The sequence below is a fragment of the Budorcas taxicolor genome, chromosome 10, assembly GCF_023091745.1.
Source record: "Budorcas taxicolor isolate Tak-1 chromosome 10, Takin1.1, whole genome shotgun sequence".
NCBI lineage: Eukaryota > Metazoa > Chordata > Mammalia > Artiodactyla > Bovidae > Budorcas > Budorcas taxicolor.
In genome coordinates, this window is record NC_068919.1 from 96,373,190 (window position 1) to 96,388,192 (window position 15,003).

The following is a 15,003-nucleotide window of genomic DNA, read 5'->3' on the forward strand; positions in this document are numbered from 1 at the left end:
TGTGAGCGGCAGGGAAGAATAATATATAGCAGATTGCAGGCAAGTGGCTGCACAGATGCATGTGCGGGAACGCATTCGGAAGGGCAATGGAGAAAACTGAAATGGCTAGACCATAAGTCTCTTAATCAACACTGGTTTTAAAAAGTTCAGAACGGGGTACTTCTAAGTAAGAAGCTTTGCACACCCGCTACACATCCAAATCAACAGTTTAAATGGTGAAGATGTTGTAAATCCATCACTTAGCGTACAAACGATCTAAATGGAAAAACATTCATTCAAGAAAATCTACTAAATCTTGGTAAAAACAGTAAAATAACCTAATCTCTAATCTGTTGCTCAGCTCAACTTCATATTATTTGGCCATACCCATGGCATGTACAGCCAAGAAGAGAGGGGGTATCGGTTCTCCCAGATCCAAGTTTGAGATTTCAGTTTCACACCAGAAAGGGAAGATTGTTGTGCCTTCACTGTCTTGCTTTTCTAGCCCCCAGTGATAATTCCCCTTTTTACTCATCCTCCCTCATAAGGTGGAAACTTTATTTTAGGAGTTACAAAGCAATAATACTGAGTACCTACTCACCCAAACCCCTAAGGGCAAGGATATCACTCCAGGCAAAGCAGGTTCTGCTTTGGCTCCAGCTCCAAACACTTAACCTAAGGATTTTGACTAGAGTGAAAGGAGGTACTTAGGAATAAAGAGCTTCAGAATTGTGCCTAAGGATTCATTTAGAACAAAAATGGAGAAAGTCTAAACTAAGGGCATTGTTGAAAGTAACAACATCTTTGCATGTTGCTTTCAGTTGCTAAGTCATGTCCCACTCTTTGTGACCCCATGGACCACAGAATGCTAGGCTTCCCTGTCCTTCACTCTCTCCCAGAGTTTGCTCAAACTCATGTCCATTGATTCCGTGATGCCATCCAACCATCTCATCCTCTGCCACCCCCTTCTCCTCCTGCCCTCAATCTTTTCCAGCATCAGGGTCTTTTCCAATGAGCAAGCTCTTTGAATTAAGTGGCCAAAGTATTGGAGCTTCAGCATCAGTCCTTCCAATGAATATTCAGTGTTGATTTCCTTTAGGATTGACTGGTTTGATCTCCTTGCTGTCCAAGGGACTCTCAAAAGTATTCTCCACACTGTAATGATAACTTCTTAATGCCCACAAAATGGTAGAATAGTAGGAAGCTTAATAGAAAACCAAGAAAAGACACAGCCAAGAAGAGCGCTTCTGTGATCACAAGAAGCTCTGGATCTGGAAGGCTGCATTTGTGATGAGTTGCACCCACTCAGGAGCAATCACAGCAGGGCTTAGGTCAGATTTTACAGCATTACCCAAGAAAGAACACAGATTAATTAAGAAGAGAACAGAAGCTTCACTGGGAAAAGAGGCTTAAATCAAATACTGGCTGAATGAACTACTATGATTCAAAAATAACTCCCAGAAAATCAGGTTCAAAAGTAAAATTACACACATCCTTGGAGTTCTGGAAGAATGCATGAATGCCCAAGGCTATAGATTCCACAGAGGACACATTCAACCTAAAAGTTCCTAGCTAAATGTGAAACATAAATAAACACAAAGACTCATTGAAACTTAAGTACAAGCCATATATACACATATGTGATGCTAATAGGTAAATATCTGACTGACTAAGGGACTTAAGCACAACCTTTGATCCCTAAGTGGACTATGGTGACATAGGAGAAATCCCTAAGCAGCTAAATTAAAAGGTAAACGCAAGGGGGGAATCTGAGTAGGGGCATTGAAGGCTGCACATTTTGGAGGTGGTGGTGGGATTTCACAGAATCAGTTCAGCCAAGTTCTAAAGAAATAAACAGATGATTAAGCAAACAGCAACAGCAGCCTCTGGTGGGGGTGGAGAAGTTAGCTGTTTCCTAATGTATTATCTAAAATGATAAGTTTTCAACATAACATTTGAGTCACCTAAAGATAAGGAAGTATAACTGATACAACTGGGTAGCAAATGGAGATAAAAATAAAAATCATTTTGAAGTGGATGAGATGATAAATTATGCTAAGGTTTCAAAGCATTTTAATACATATGTTAAAGGAACTAAAGGATACCATGCTTAAAGAATTAACAGAGGGCTAATGATATTGATAAAGTGTCACTCCATCTAGAAGATATAACATTTTTATAAAAGTATATTCATCTAAAAACAGACCCCAAATATATGAAGCAAACACTGAATTGACAGGAGAAATATATAACTCAATAAGAGTTAGAGACTTCTATAAACTACTTTTAGTAACGGAGGGACAAGATCGAAAGAAGAAGAAGAAAAAAGGAAACCTGATAATGTTGCAAGTCAACTAGAAATAATAGATATTTGTAGACCACCCTACTCAACTGCAGCAGAATACACACACCTTTCAAACACATACAAAATATCCTCTAAGATAGGACATATTCTAGGACATAAAACAAGCTTCAGTAAATTTAAAAACATGTTGATCCTATAAAGTACACTCTCCTGCTACAGTGAAATCAAATTGAGAGTTATACAGAAGAAAGTTTTGGAAATGTAAATTATTTTGAAGTTAAAAAACTCACTCCTAAATGATCGATGGGTGGAAGAGGAACTCACAAAGAAATAAAATAATTTGCCGTGAAATTAAATAAAAATACCATATATCAAGACTTATAGAAAGCAGGGATATCATTCTCAGAGGGAATTTTTTGTCTGCCAAAACCCACATTTAAAAGAAAAAAAAAAATTGTTCACAAATTAGTAATCTAAACTTCCAACTTAAAAAAAAAAAAACAAACCTAGAAAAACAAGATTAAACCAAACTGAAAGAAAGCAGAACTAGAAAATAATAAAGATTAAAGTTGTTGTTGCTATTATTTAGCCACCAAGTCATGACTGACTCTTTATGCTGCTACTGCTAAGTCGCTTCAGTCATGTCAGACTTTGTGCGACCCCAGAGACGGCAGCCCACCAGACTCCCCCGTCCCTGGGATTCTCCAGGCAAGAACACTGGAGTGGTTGCCATTTCCTTTTCCAATGCATGAAAGTGAAACGTGAAAGTGAAGTCGCTCAGTTGTGTCTGACTTCTAGTGACCCCAAGGACTGCAGCCTAACAGGTGCCTCCATCCATGGGATTTGCCAGGCAAGAGGACTTGAGTGGGTCTTCTATAGCCCAGCAGACTCCTCTGTCCATGTGCTTTCTCAGGCAAGAATGCTAGAGTGGATTGCCATTTTCTTCTCCAGGAGATCTTCCCCACCACGGATTGAGCTTGTATTTCCTGCATTGGAAGGTGGATTCTTTACTGTTGATCCTCTAAGGAAGCCCAAAGATAAAAGTAGAGATAGGTAAAGTAAGGAATGGACAAAATACAGAGAAATACGTAGTAAATCAATGACACAGTTGTTGCTTGGAATTTGAGATGGTGTCAAAATCCTTAACGTATGCTTTGTAAATTCACAATATATGCAAAGCATCATTATCACATTAGAAAGGCAGAGAAGAAGTTGGATTAGCAAAGTATGGGTTTGCTGTGTCTTCTGTTAAGGACACCATCAGGCTGAGACCAAGGGAATATGATATTGCCTGAAGTTTGGGGCTTTCTTCCAAGATCACTGGGTTTTGGCAGTTTATGTCTTTGTAGTTCTGTGGCTAAGGTTCCTATTTTCTTGTTGGCTCTTGTTTGGGGATACTCTTAGCTCCTAGAATCCTCCTTCAGGGGTTTGCCACATGCCCCCTCAGTCTTGCAATATGGCTCTTTACTTTCTTCCACACCAGTAAGAGATCAATACAGACCTCAGCTGATTAGGTCTCTAATCAGGGTAACTTCTGGACACAAATTTAACTGATTGGGCTTTTAATTAATTGCATCAAATTCATTTTGCCATATAACCTAACAGCGTATAAGTAAAACCCTCTCATATGAATGTATATGTAATATCTGTTGCCAAGTCCAACTAATAGATACATATCTTCTTCATGAACTCACAAAACAATACATATAAGTGATCAAATAATTTATGGCAACCAAAAAAATCCATACATTCAGTTGAAACATGTATCATATCATATAAGAAACAAACTGCCAGTCTAGGTTCGATGCAGGATACAGGATGCCTGGGGCTGGTGCACTGGGATGACCCAGAGAGATGGTATGGGGAGGGAGGTGGGAGGGGGATTCAGGATTGGGAACACGTGTACACCCATGGTGGATTCATGTTGATGTATGGCAAAACCAATACAGTATTGTAAAGTAAAATAAAATATAATAAAAAAGGAAGAGAAGAACTAAATGGATTCAGATATCATATACAAGCTGAAGACTGAATTAGCTGACATTCTCTTGTTGATCTGTCTTAGACATGTGTAAACAATAATGAAAAAAATTAGTAGTATGCTAAAGATGTAGAGGCATTTCACAAGTATTTTATCATTTCATATTGATTAAAATAATGAATGTTTCCAAGCCAATGGGAAGTATTGGGCTGGCCAAAAAGTCTGCTCATTTTCCCATATGACATGGAAGACCTTAAAGAACTTTTTGGCCAACCCAATATTTATTTAACACCTAGATTATAATTTTTATCTATCTCTATGACTTACATTTCTCCATTCTGGGCCTGTAAGTATTGAAAATAAATCATATGCTTGTTTCAAAAGTGTGAAGTAAGTTTTATTTATCCTTTCAAAGAACCAGCTTTTGGCTTTGTTGATTTTTGCTATGCTCTCTTTTGTTTCTTTTGCATTTATTTCTGCCCTAATTTTTAAGATTTCTTTCCTTCTACTAACCCTGGGGTTCTCCATTTCTTCCTTTTCTAGTTTCTTTAGGTGTAGAGTTAGGTTATCTATCTGACTTTTTTCTTGTTTCTTGAGGTAAGCCTGTATTGCTATGAACCTTCCCCTTGGCACTGCTTTTACAGTGTTCCACAGGTTTGGGGCTATTGTGTTTTCATTTTCATTCATTTCTATGCATATTTTGATTTTTTTTATTTCTTCTGTGATTTGTTGGTTGTTCAGAAGCGTGTTGTTCAGCCTCCATATGTTGGAATTTTTAATAGTTTTTTTTCCTGTAATTGAAATCTAATCTTACTGCATTATGGTCAGAAAAGAAGCTTGGAATGATTTCAATTTTTTTGGGTTTACCAAGCCTAGATTTATGGCCCAGGATGTGATCTATCCTGGAGAAGTTTCCGTGAGCACTTGAGAAAAAGGTGAAATTCATTGTTTTGGGGTGAAATGTCCTATAGATATCAATTAGGTCTAACTGGTCTATTGTATCATTTCAAGTTTGTGTTTCTTTGTTAATTTTCTGTTTAGTTGATCTATCCATAGGTGTGAGTGGGATATTAAAGTCTCCCACTATTATTGTGTTATTGTTAATTTGAACACGTGTACACCCGTGGTGGATTCATGTTGATGTATGGCAAAACTAATACAGGATTGTAAAGTAAAATAAATAAATAAATAAAAGCGTGACGTACCCTTTCAACTTTAGAATCCATTACATTAGTATTGTACAGAGTAATCTAGAAGGAAAATGGAAATGAGAAAATGAACAAAAGTAAAGAAATCTATGGATAAGAAAGAAGATAAAATAAGGAGAAAAGGATAAAATCCAGCTCCTAACTATTTAGAACTAGGTTCAAGTCTCAAGTTCAAAAGCACTTCAGAATTCTTAGCTCTCAGACATGTATCTGTATTGTGGTCTTCTCTGAAAAAGAAGCCCTGAATTATTTCACATTTATTTTAAATTGCCTGATTTATAGAATTGATTCATGTTTGTTTTCCTGGAGTTTCTTATTTGCTACTACTGACAAAAGATTCTAGCCAAAATCTTTGAGTCACTTAAAGCTAATTTTTTTCATGCCTATTTATCTTCCACATTCAGAATCCTTCTCTTGTCCCTTCCTGCTTCAGGCCCCTGTATCCCACTACATCTCAGATTTTCTTCCGGGTCTTGGCTTTTCTCAACCCGAATGTGCCTCTCCTGCGGAGTTGCAGCTTAAAGCATTTTGTTGTATTTCATGCCGCCCTTTGCACGACTGGTAGATCCGAGATCAATTTAGTGCAAGTCGCTCTGATCTGCACATTCCTATTGATGTAGCTTTAGCCAGGCTCTCTCTCCATAGATTTTTCGAGGCAAGAATACCGGAATGAGTTGCCGTTTCCTACTCTAGAGAGATGCTTCCACCCCAGAGTTTGAACGTACCTCTCCTGCATCTTCTGCTTTGGTTGGCAGATTCTTTACCACTGTGCCATCTGGGAAGCCCATGTTATGGTCAATAACAATAGATCAATATAACAAGTATTTATATCTATATATCTAAATAGATATTTGCATGAAGGTATACATTTATATATGTCTTCAATTAATATTAGCAAATTGAATCCAGCAACATACAAAGAATTATTATATTGCAAATAAGTGAAATTTATCAAATATTGCAAAAAAGTGAAAGTGTTAGCTACTCAGTTGTGTCCAACTCTTTGTGACCCCATGGACTGTAGCCAACCAGGTTCCTCTGTCTATGGAATTCTCTAGGCAAGATTCTAGAGTAGGTTGCCATTTTCTTCACCAGAGTATCTTCCTGACCCTGGGATTGAATCCAGGTCTCCTGCATTGCAGACAGACTCTTTACTGACTGAGTCACCAGGGGATTCCTCAAGTAATGAAAGGTTGATTTAATACACAAAAATCAGTTAATGTAATACACATTATAAATGAAATAAAAGTCAAAAACCATGTGAGTATCTCCAGAACCAAACAAAAAGTATTTGACAAAATTCTACACTCATTAATTAAAACAACAAAGACAACTCTCAACAAGCTGGGAATAAATGAAAAATTCTTCCACCTGATAAAGGACATTTAATACACCCTTAATGGTGAACATGAATGTTTCCCTCTTAAGGTCAGAAAGAAGGCCAGGAAGTACACTCTCATCAATGTTATTCAATATTGTACTAAGAATTCTAGACAATGCAATCAGGAAAGACAAAGAAGTAAAGTTATCCAAACTGGAAAGATAGAAGTAAAATTGCTTTTATTCACAAATGATGCAAGCGTGTGTGGCGAAAATTCTAGGATTCACAAAAAATAAATAAATAAAATAAAATTTTAAAAGTAATAAACAGGTCACAAAGGTTGCAAGATGAAAAATCAGTGTATAACATATTAATGGCAGGATGAAAAAAATCTAATAAAAAACAAGGTGGCCAAAAATGGAGACAGGGAAAGACTAAAATTGAAGAAGGGGAAAAAAAAAATAGCAGCAGTGTTTCGGAAACAGAGTGCTCTGCCCTCAAAATATGACCAGCTAAACACTCTAGGTGGGAGGAAAGTTTTGTGACTTTTTTGCAGAGAAGTCTTGGAAAGAGACTTGGAAAAATATATATATATATATTTTTTATATATATTTATATATATATATATTTTTTTTTTTTAATGAGAAGAACTAAACAGACATGTTTACACCTCATTTTAAATTAATATCAACGTGAAAATAGGACAGGCTCTAGTGGTAATAAAATTGAATTTCAAGGTAAATAAAATAGTGTCTTTTAAAATACCCAAACAATGACATGTTAGACTGGGGTGACTCTAATGCCTTTGATGGTTACATAAGCAAAGCAAATTCCTGTAAATCCCTCAAGATTAAGAAGAAAACTAATCATAGCCAAGTAGACTTTCCTAAATTATGCAATCACTTAGGCTATAGACAGTCAAATAGTTTCCTGACTTTGTTTCCTTGTCTTTATAAAAACCAAGTTCCTTTTGGTGGAGCACTCCTAACCAACTCTGGTTTGACACTGCTAATGTGAATCCATGATTTACATTTAGCTCAAATAAACTCTTCAAAATTTAAATTCAGCCTTTAAGATCTGTTTGTGAGCACTTACATGTTTTAACTATGTTAAAAAAAGGAAAACTTTTTATTTCTCTGGCAAATTTCCCAATTCAGGGTATAATTCTCTGCTATTTCCCTTGGGTCTAGTAACGAGCCTAGCTCATTTCATAATCAGCAATCCTAGGGAATTAGGGCAAAAGGAAAAATAAAAGGGAGCAGCAGTAGATTTAATATTTTTAGCTTGTAACATTTCATGAAATGAAAAGGAAAACACCTTACCTGTTGTCTCCTCCACTCAACTATTCTATAAATGCAGCGCTACTTCACGACTGATGTCAGATGTATGGAGTTTTCACACAATAACCAATTCTGCGACCCCGGCTGGGGGGTCCTACAAATGTAACACCATCTGCCTGGAGGAAACAATGGATTAAGTCTCAGTCCCAAAGGCACCTCCTCCGTCCACTTCAGATGCCAACAGTGGGTCCAGATTATCCCCTGTGCCTCCGACTAACTTCCTATAAACCAGAGCTCCTAACGTGCCCCTGCTGTGTTCAACTAATTTGCTTGAGGGGCTAACAGAATTCAGGAAAACAGTTTGCTCACTAAAATACTGGTTTCCTACAAATGATATTAAAGGATAAAAACCAACTTCCAAAGAGAAACAGAAGGTAAGGTCCAGAAGGAACTGGTGCTTGTGTTATTAGATTGAACTGGCCTTTTTAACATCCGAGAATGACCCAGAAAGCAAAGCAATCTTCTTGAGAAAGAATCAAAAGGAGAAGAAGAATAATTGAACAGAGAGGGTTTTAAAAGTTAACTTCAACCTAATTAAATAATTTTTTTTACATATTCAATAACAAACAGAATAGGTATATGTATGACGAATGCCTTAAAAGCAGGCATATGAATAAATCAAATGAGCCATATTCAAACCAGTATGATAAAATCAGAATTCAGCCACATTTTTGTTAACTTCTCCTTCCTTCATCTTCCTGTGAACTTGCAATTATATTGGAAATCGAGTTTTACATCCTACTCTTTTACTTAACATTAACATAAGACATTTCTATGTATGATTAAATCTTATTTATATTATTTCTAATAGTGGATCACTCCAGAATATTAAATAACTGTACTATACATTAGCAAATCACACTTACATCTTGAAATATTTAAATTTTTTTCCTATATTTTCAAAATAGATGATACTGCATTAAACATATTTATAGATAGGAGCTGTTTAAAATTTATTTTCAATTATTTATTTGGATAGATTCCCAGAATATGTTTCAAATTTTAATACAAATATGCAAATTCTTTGATTATTTTCCATAAGGATTATATTAATTTACACTGTCATAATCAGTGTGTGCAAGTACATATTTCTGTATTGCTGATAACATATTTTTTGAAAAATTCTGAAGATCTAGTTAGATTTCATTCCAAGAAGAATTTAAAGGGATATCTGTTAATTAGTAATCAAATATCAGATAGCATTATGATATGGAATAAATATTTAGATCTCCCCTGTATGTAAAGATATATAAATGTCTATACAAAGAGAGAAATTCTAATCTCCACTTTTCAAAGAATATATTTTCTGATACTGGCCTCAATAGTATCTATATTCCGATTCACAACCTGGAATTTACTATTGGGTCTCTAATATCTCAGAATTACTGGTTATCTTTTGGAAAACAAAGTTATCATTCAAAGAGTAGAAAGAAAATAAAATAATAGGGTTCTCATTTAACTTTACAGTTTTAAAAAATTGGGCTACCGTAAAGCCCTAAACTGAGCTTCCCAGGTGGCACAGTGCTAAGGAATCCTCCTACCAAAGCAGGAGACACAAGATATGTGTTTCCAATACTTGGGTGCAGAAGATTACCTGGAGAAAGAAATGGCAACCCTCTCGAGTATTTTTGTGTACAAAATTCCATGGACAGAGGAGTCTGGTGGGCTGCAGTCCAGGGGGTTTCGAAGAATCAGACACAACTGAGCAAACACGCACACACGCACATACACACATGTGCACACATGCACACACACGCACACACACACACATACACACACACACACAAGCCCTAAGTTACGCATCAACCGCTTGTAAATATCAGTATAACTAGAACCAGCAGTTTTCCCCCTCTCTCTCTAATGAGTAGCTGTTCTGCAAATATTACTCATAAAAATACTTTATAGGACAGAGTAAAATCAGTTCCAGTTTTAGGCTATCTAATTTCATGGTTAAAAAAATTAGAGTATGCATTGCAGTTTTCTCTTTAATCTGATACATGATGCCTGCAAATCAAAATGGATTCCTTCTAATTTCAACTTAAATTGGTGAAAATATAAAATAAGGGACTGAGAAAGAAAAGACGGAAAATAGGCAGGAAACAAAATTGCAGGAATCATATAGGTTCTTTTCTTAAAACTGTGTACCTTGTAATTGTCTTCCCGAGCATCAGTCTTAAACTTTGGGTTCCTTGCTATTAAATTAGCTCTCCCTTTCACCCTCAAGTCTAAAGCACAGAAAATGAAGCACATCATGTGGGCTTCAAGCTGTAATTTCCTTTAAAGTTGTTAAAGTCATAAACTGTAAGTGGGAACCAAAAGTCAAAATTACAACCTTTCTAATATCCCAACCAGGCATGCTTTACTTTTATATAATGGAGGTTTCCGCCAACTCCACCAACACCAAATTTGCACACAATTGCCGTTAAAAATAACTTTTTTTCCCATTTTGTATAAAGAAAAAGGCAAGAACACCACTGAGTTTAAAACTGTTGTCACTTTTAATAAATTGTTTCAGGCATTTTCAATAATTAAAACAAAAAATAAATCAATAGCAAAGAAAAGATAACCATTTAAAGAAATAGCTCATTTACCTCACTTGAGATGGTGTAAGTCTAATATGTTTATTAATCATTTTTGCTTCAGTAGAAGTTTTTGTAAATGACAGTAACAGCAGAAATAAGGTGACAACTTTCAAATAATTTCACTACAAAACTGATATGAGTGTCAACTACTTCCTAAAGATGACAATGCTTTTTGCATCGTGATTGTACAAAATATTTTTAAAACAATAGTAATAGTCTGTCACCCAAAATGCTATGCTTTACTTAATATTCTAATATATATTCCTCCGAACTGGACTACACAGGGTAACACATGAAAGGGAAATTGGAGACAAGGATATTTTAAGTCACTCAAGTACACATTACAGCTATATTTTGGGAATGGATACAGTGATTCAAGAGCATCTTATATTTTTTAAAAGTGATGAAAAAAGGACATTGGAGAACACCTCTAGTTAAGGGGTTGGCATAAGTGAAACATGGACACCCCAAATCATATCAAAATAGAATACAATACATGATATAAAAAAGAGTTATGCAAATGTTGGGATTCATAGATATCCACCCAAGAAGAATGAAAATATTAATATATGAATATTCATAATAGAACTCACTTTAGCAAAAATGTGGAGTGTCCATCAATCAGTGAATGGATAAACACAATGATGTGCCTGTACACTCGAATACTTTTCAGTAATAAAAAGAGCAAAGTCCTAGTATATTCTCCTACTTGATAAACCTCCCTGAAAATACATCAGTGAAAAAAACCAGCTGTAAAACATCACTTACTATATGGAGTGGTCAATTTATAGAAAATGTTCAGAAAAGGAAATGCATATGAGAAGAAAGTAGGCTGGTGGATGCCTGGGACCAGGGGCGGGAACAGAGTGTGTGCTAATGACTTCCTTTTGGAATGACAGAAAGGTTCGATAGCTAGACAGTACTGTTGCCTAGCAACACACTGAACTTCTCAAAAATTGTTGAATTGTGCACATAGAATAAGTCAACAATGTGATATGTAAGTTATAATCAATAAAGTGGAAATATGTTTGGTTAGGATTCAAAAGATGAAATCGTGGTTATAGGAAGATCTCATAGAAGAGGATATATTTGGAAGTATTTTAAAGCTTAATGTGATTTTATTTTATTTGTATGTGTCATACAGGTCTACACAGAAAAAAGAACAAAGTTATCATAAGTAAAAGTAACATTAGAATTTGAATTAAACATTAATACAATATGAAGGCACATTAAGTAAGCATACGAAGGCAATGGCACCCCACTCCAGTACTCTCGCCTGGAAAATACCATGGATGGAGGAGCCTGGAAGGCTGCAGTCCATGGGGTCGCTGAGGCTCCGACATGATTGAGCGACTTCACTTCCACTTTTCACTTTTATGCATTAGAGAAGGAAATGGCAACCCACTCCAGTGTTCTTGCCTGGAGAATCCCAGGGACGGGAGAGCCTGGTGGGCTGCCATCTGTGGGGATGCACAGAGTTGGACACGCCTGAAGTGACTTAGCAGTAAGTAAGCATAAGGAGTGAAGCAAATGAAACACACTCAAAATTTTCTAAGTTTCAGTTATAAAACATTGACTTGGATAATGAAACCCTCAGTACAACTTGAGACATCAGAAAGAAACATAATTCTCATTATTTCAGCCAAGCAGGACTTGGTAATGTGAAATTCACTTGTACAAGTGGAGAGGAGGATGGGGTGGAGGAATCTGAGCAAGAGGAGAGAAACTAGAATTTACGAGCATGCATAGAAAGAGCTCATTAACAGCAGTCAGAGTTTACTAAGCTCTTTATTAAATTTTACCCCAAGCTAAATGCCTTCTGTACTGTATCTCAATTTAATCTGGACAACTCTATTAGTTATATACCATTATCACATTCCTTCTACAAATGAAGAAACTGATTCAACAACAGTTACATGACTTCAAAATTCACAAAAGATGGTATGTGAGACCTGAGAATTTAACTTAGGCAGACATCCCAATTGCTGTTGTTAGTTAGTTGCTAAGTCATGTCCAAGTTTTTGTGACTCCAAGAACTGTAAATTTGCAAGGCTCCTCTGTCCATGGGTGGAGGAGCGTGGTGGGCTACAGTCCATGGGGTCCCATGGACAGAGGAGCATGGTAGGCTACAGTCCATGGGGTCACAAAGAGTCGAACGTGACTGAGAGACTTCACTTTCTTTCACTTTCTGTCCATGAGATTTTCCAGGCAAGGATTCTGGGGTGGATAGCCATTTTCTTCTCCAAGAGACCTTCCCAACCCCGGGATCGAACCCGTGTGATTGGCAGGTAGATTCTTTACCTCTGAGCCATCAAGGAAGCCCAGACACTTCAATACTTTACACCTACCTATTCAACAACACTGCTCCTTGCACTTAATTAATCAAGATGTTCTTTCAAGTAGTGAGGCCATGACCACCCTCCAGCATGATTTCTGCCGCCCTACATCAGCAAATTTTCTTGATTCCATCTACATTGTTTCATGGACCTAGGATGATTTTCACTGCAGATGGTGAAATTAGAAGATGACTGCTTCTTGACAGGAAAGCCGTAACAAACCTAGACAGTATGTTAAAAAGGAAAGACATCAGTTTGCCGACAAAGTCCATATAGTCAACCCTACATTCTTTCCAGTACTCACATACAGTTGTGAGAGCTGGAACACAAAGAAGGCAGAGAAGCAAAGAATTGATGCTTTTGAACTGTGGTGCTGAGAATCCCTTGGACAGCAGAGATCAAACCACTCAATCCTAAAGGCAATCAACCCTGAATACTCATTGGAAGGTCTAATGTTGAAGCTGAAGCTGCAATATTTCGGCCACCTGAAGAGAACAGCTGACTCAAAGGAAAAGACGCTAGTGTTGGGAAGGATTGAAAGCCGGAGGAAAAGTGGCTGACAGAGGGTGCAATGGACTGATGCCATGGGCACAAACTTAGGCAAACACCAGGAGATGGTGAGGGAGAGGGAGGCCTGGGGTGCTGCAGTCCACAGGGTCACAAAGAGGTGGACACAACTTGGCAACTCAGTAACTTAGCAACAACAACCATGATTTTCAACATTTTTCTACCTAGACCCCCTTATCCAGAATCTCCACTCTTTACTTTCAGCCTTTCCTCAACTCACCTTGTGATTTAGTCCCAAACTAAACTAGCCCCTGCTCATTGACCCCACCATCACTGGTATCTGCTTACCTAGACTCTTGGAAAATAGTTCACTATGTAAATCTGAATTTGTAGGGAATATGCCTCATCATATGTAATTGGTTTAGAGGCATTCTTTCACATTCTAACCCAGATATCAAGAAGCTCAGAATAGTCACTTGATTTTGTGAACAGTTTAATTAGCAGACATTCTACCCTTTATTTGCCACTTCTAAAAACCACTACTGTAGATATTTAAGGCTAGCCCATTTTTTTTAGGATCATTCATCCTGAACCCCATATCGGTACAGGAACCCCTTCCTTCCTAAAACAGTAACATTAGAAGAGATGTAGCTAGAATTTCTGTGGCTTTTTTCTAACTTAGCAGGGAATAATATTTTAAAACGGGAATAAGATGTGACAGTTTAAATACAGCTGATAATCTTAGCTCCTCTGAGAAACTCCCCAATGAAAAAAATAAGAAATCTTAAATGCATAGACATGCAAACAGAAAGAGAACAGAGAATGTGACAGCAGTAAATGAGAGATATCAACAGTTTTTTGAGGGTGGAAGTCAAACATAGGAATCATGTTATTTGACTTAATAGAGAAGAGGAAATTGGAATCAGTGTGTGCAGAGGCATGTTGACTCAGAGAATCAAAGAACGTTTGTGTGCCCTGAAGACCCAGCACAAGCAACTATAGAAGAGATTGGTAGAACAGAGAACGTAGGAATGAGTTCAAGGATGTGCCATGACCTATTGCTCAAGTCTCCACAACACACAAAAACTTCAGCAATTAGGTGGGTACTTCTTGCCCAACCCCCTGGGCAAGACACTAGTTTTGTTTTTGTTTGTTTTGGTGGAGAAATAAAACCTAAGAGGATAGGCACTTGGACGCACTGAATGAAAGAATGCAGATGTCAGAATGGAAGAGAAGAAAAGGGGGGTTGAATGAGTCAGCACCCTGAATGGGGAGTTATTCTTCCAATGTCTTCTCTCATTCAGAGAAATCCAGGCAGATAACAGAAGCATTTTCCTCTGAAAAAATTGGAAAAGCCTCCAAGAAAGAGCAAAACAAGATGACAAACTTTTGAGAGATGTGCAAATCACAGAAGACCCTATCTATATCTATCTGCGCATCATCA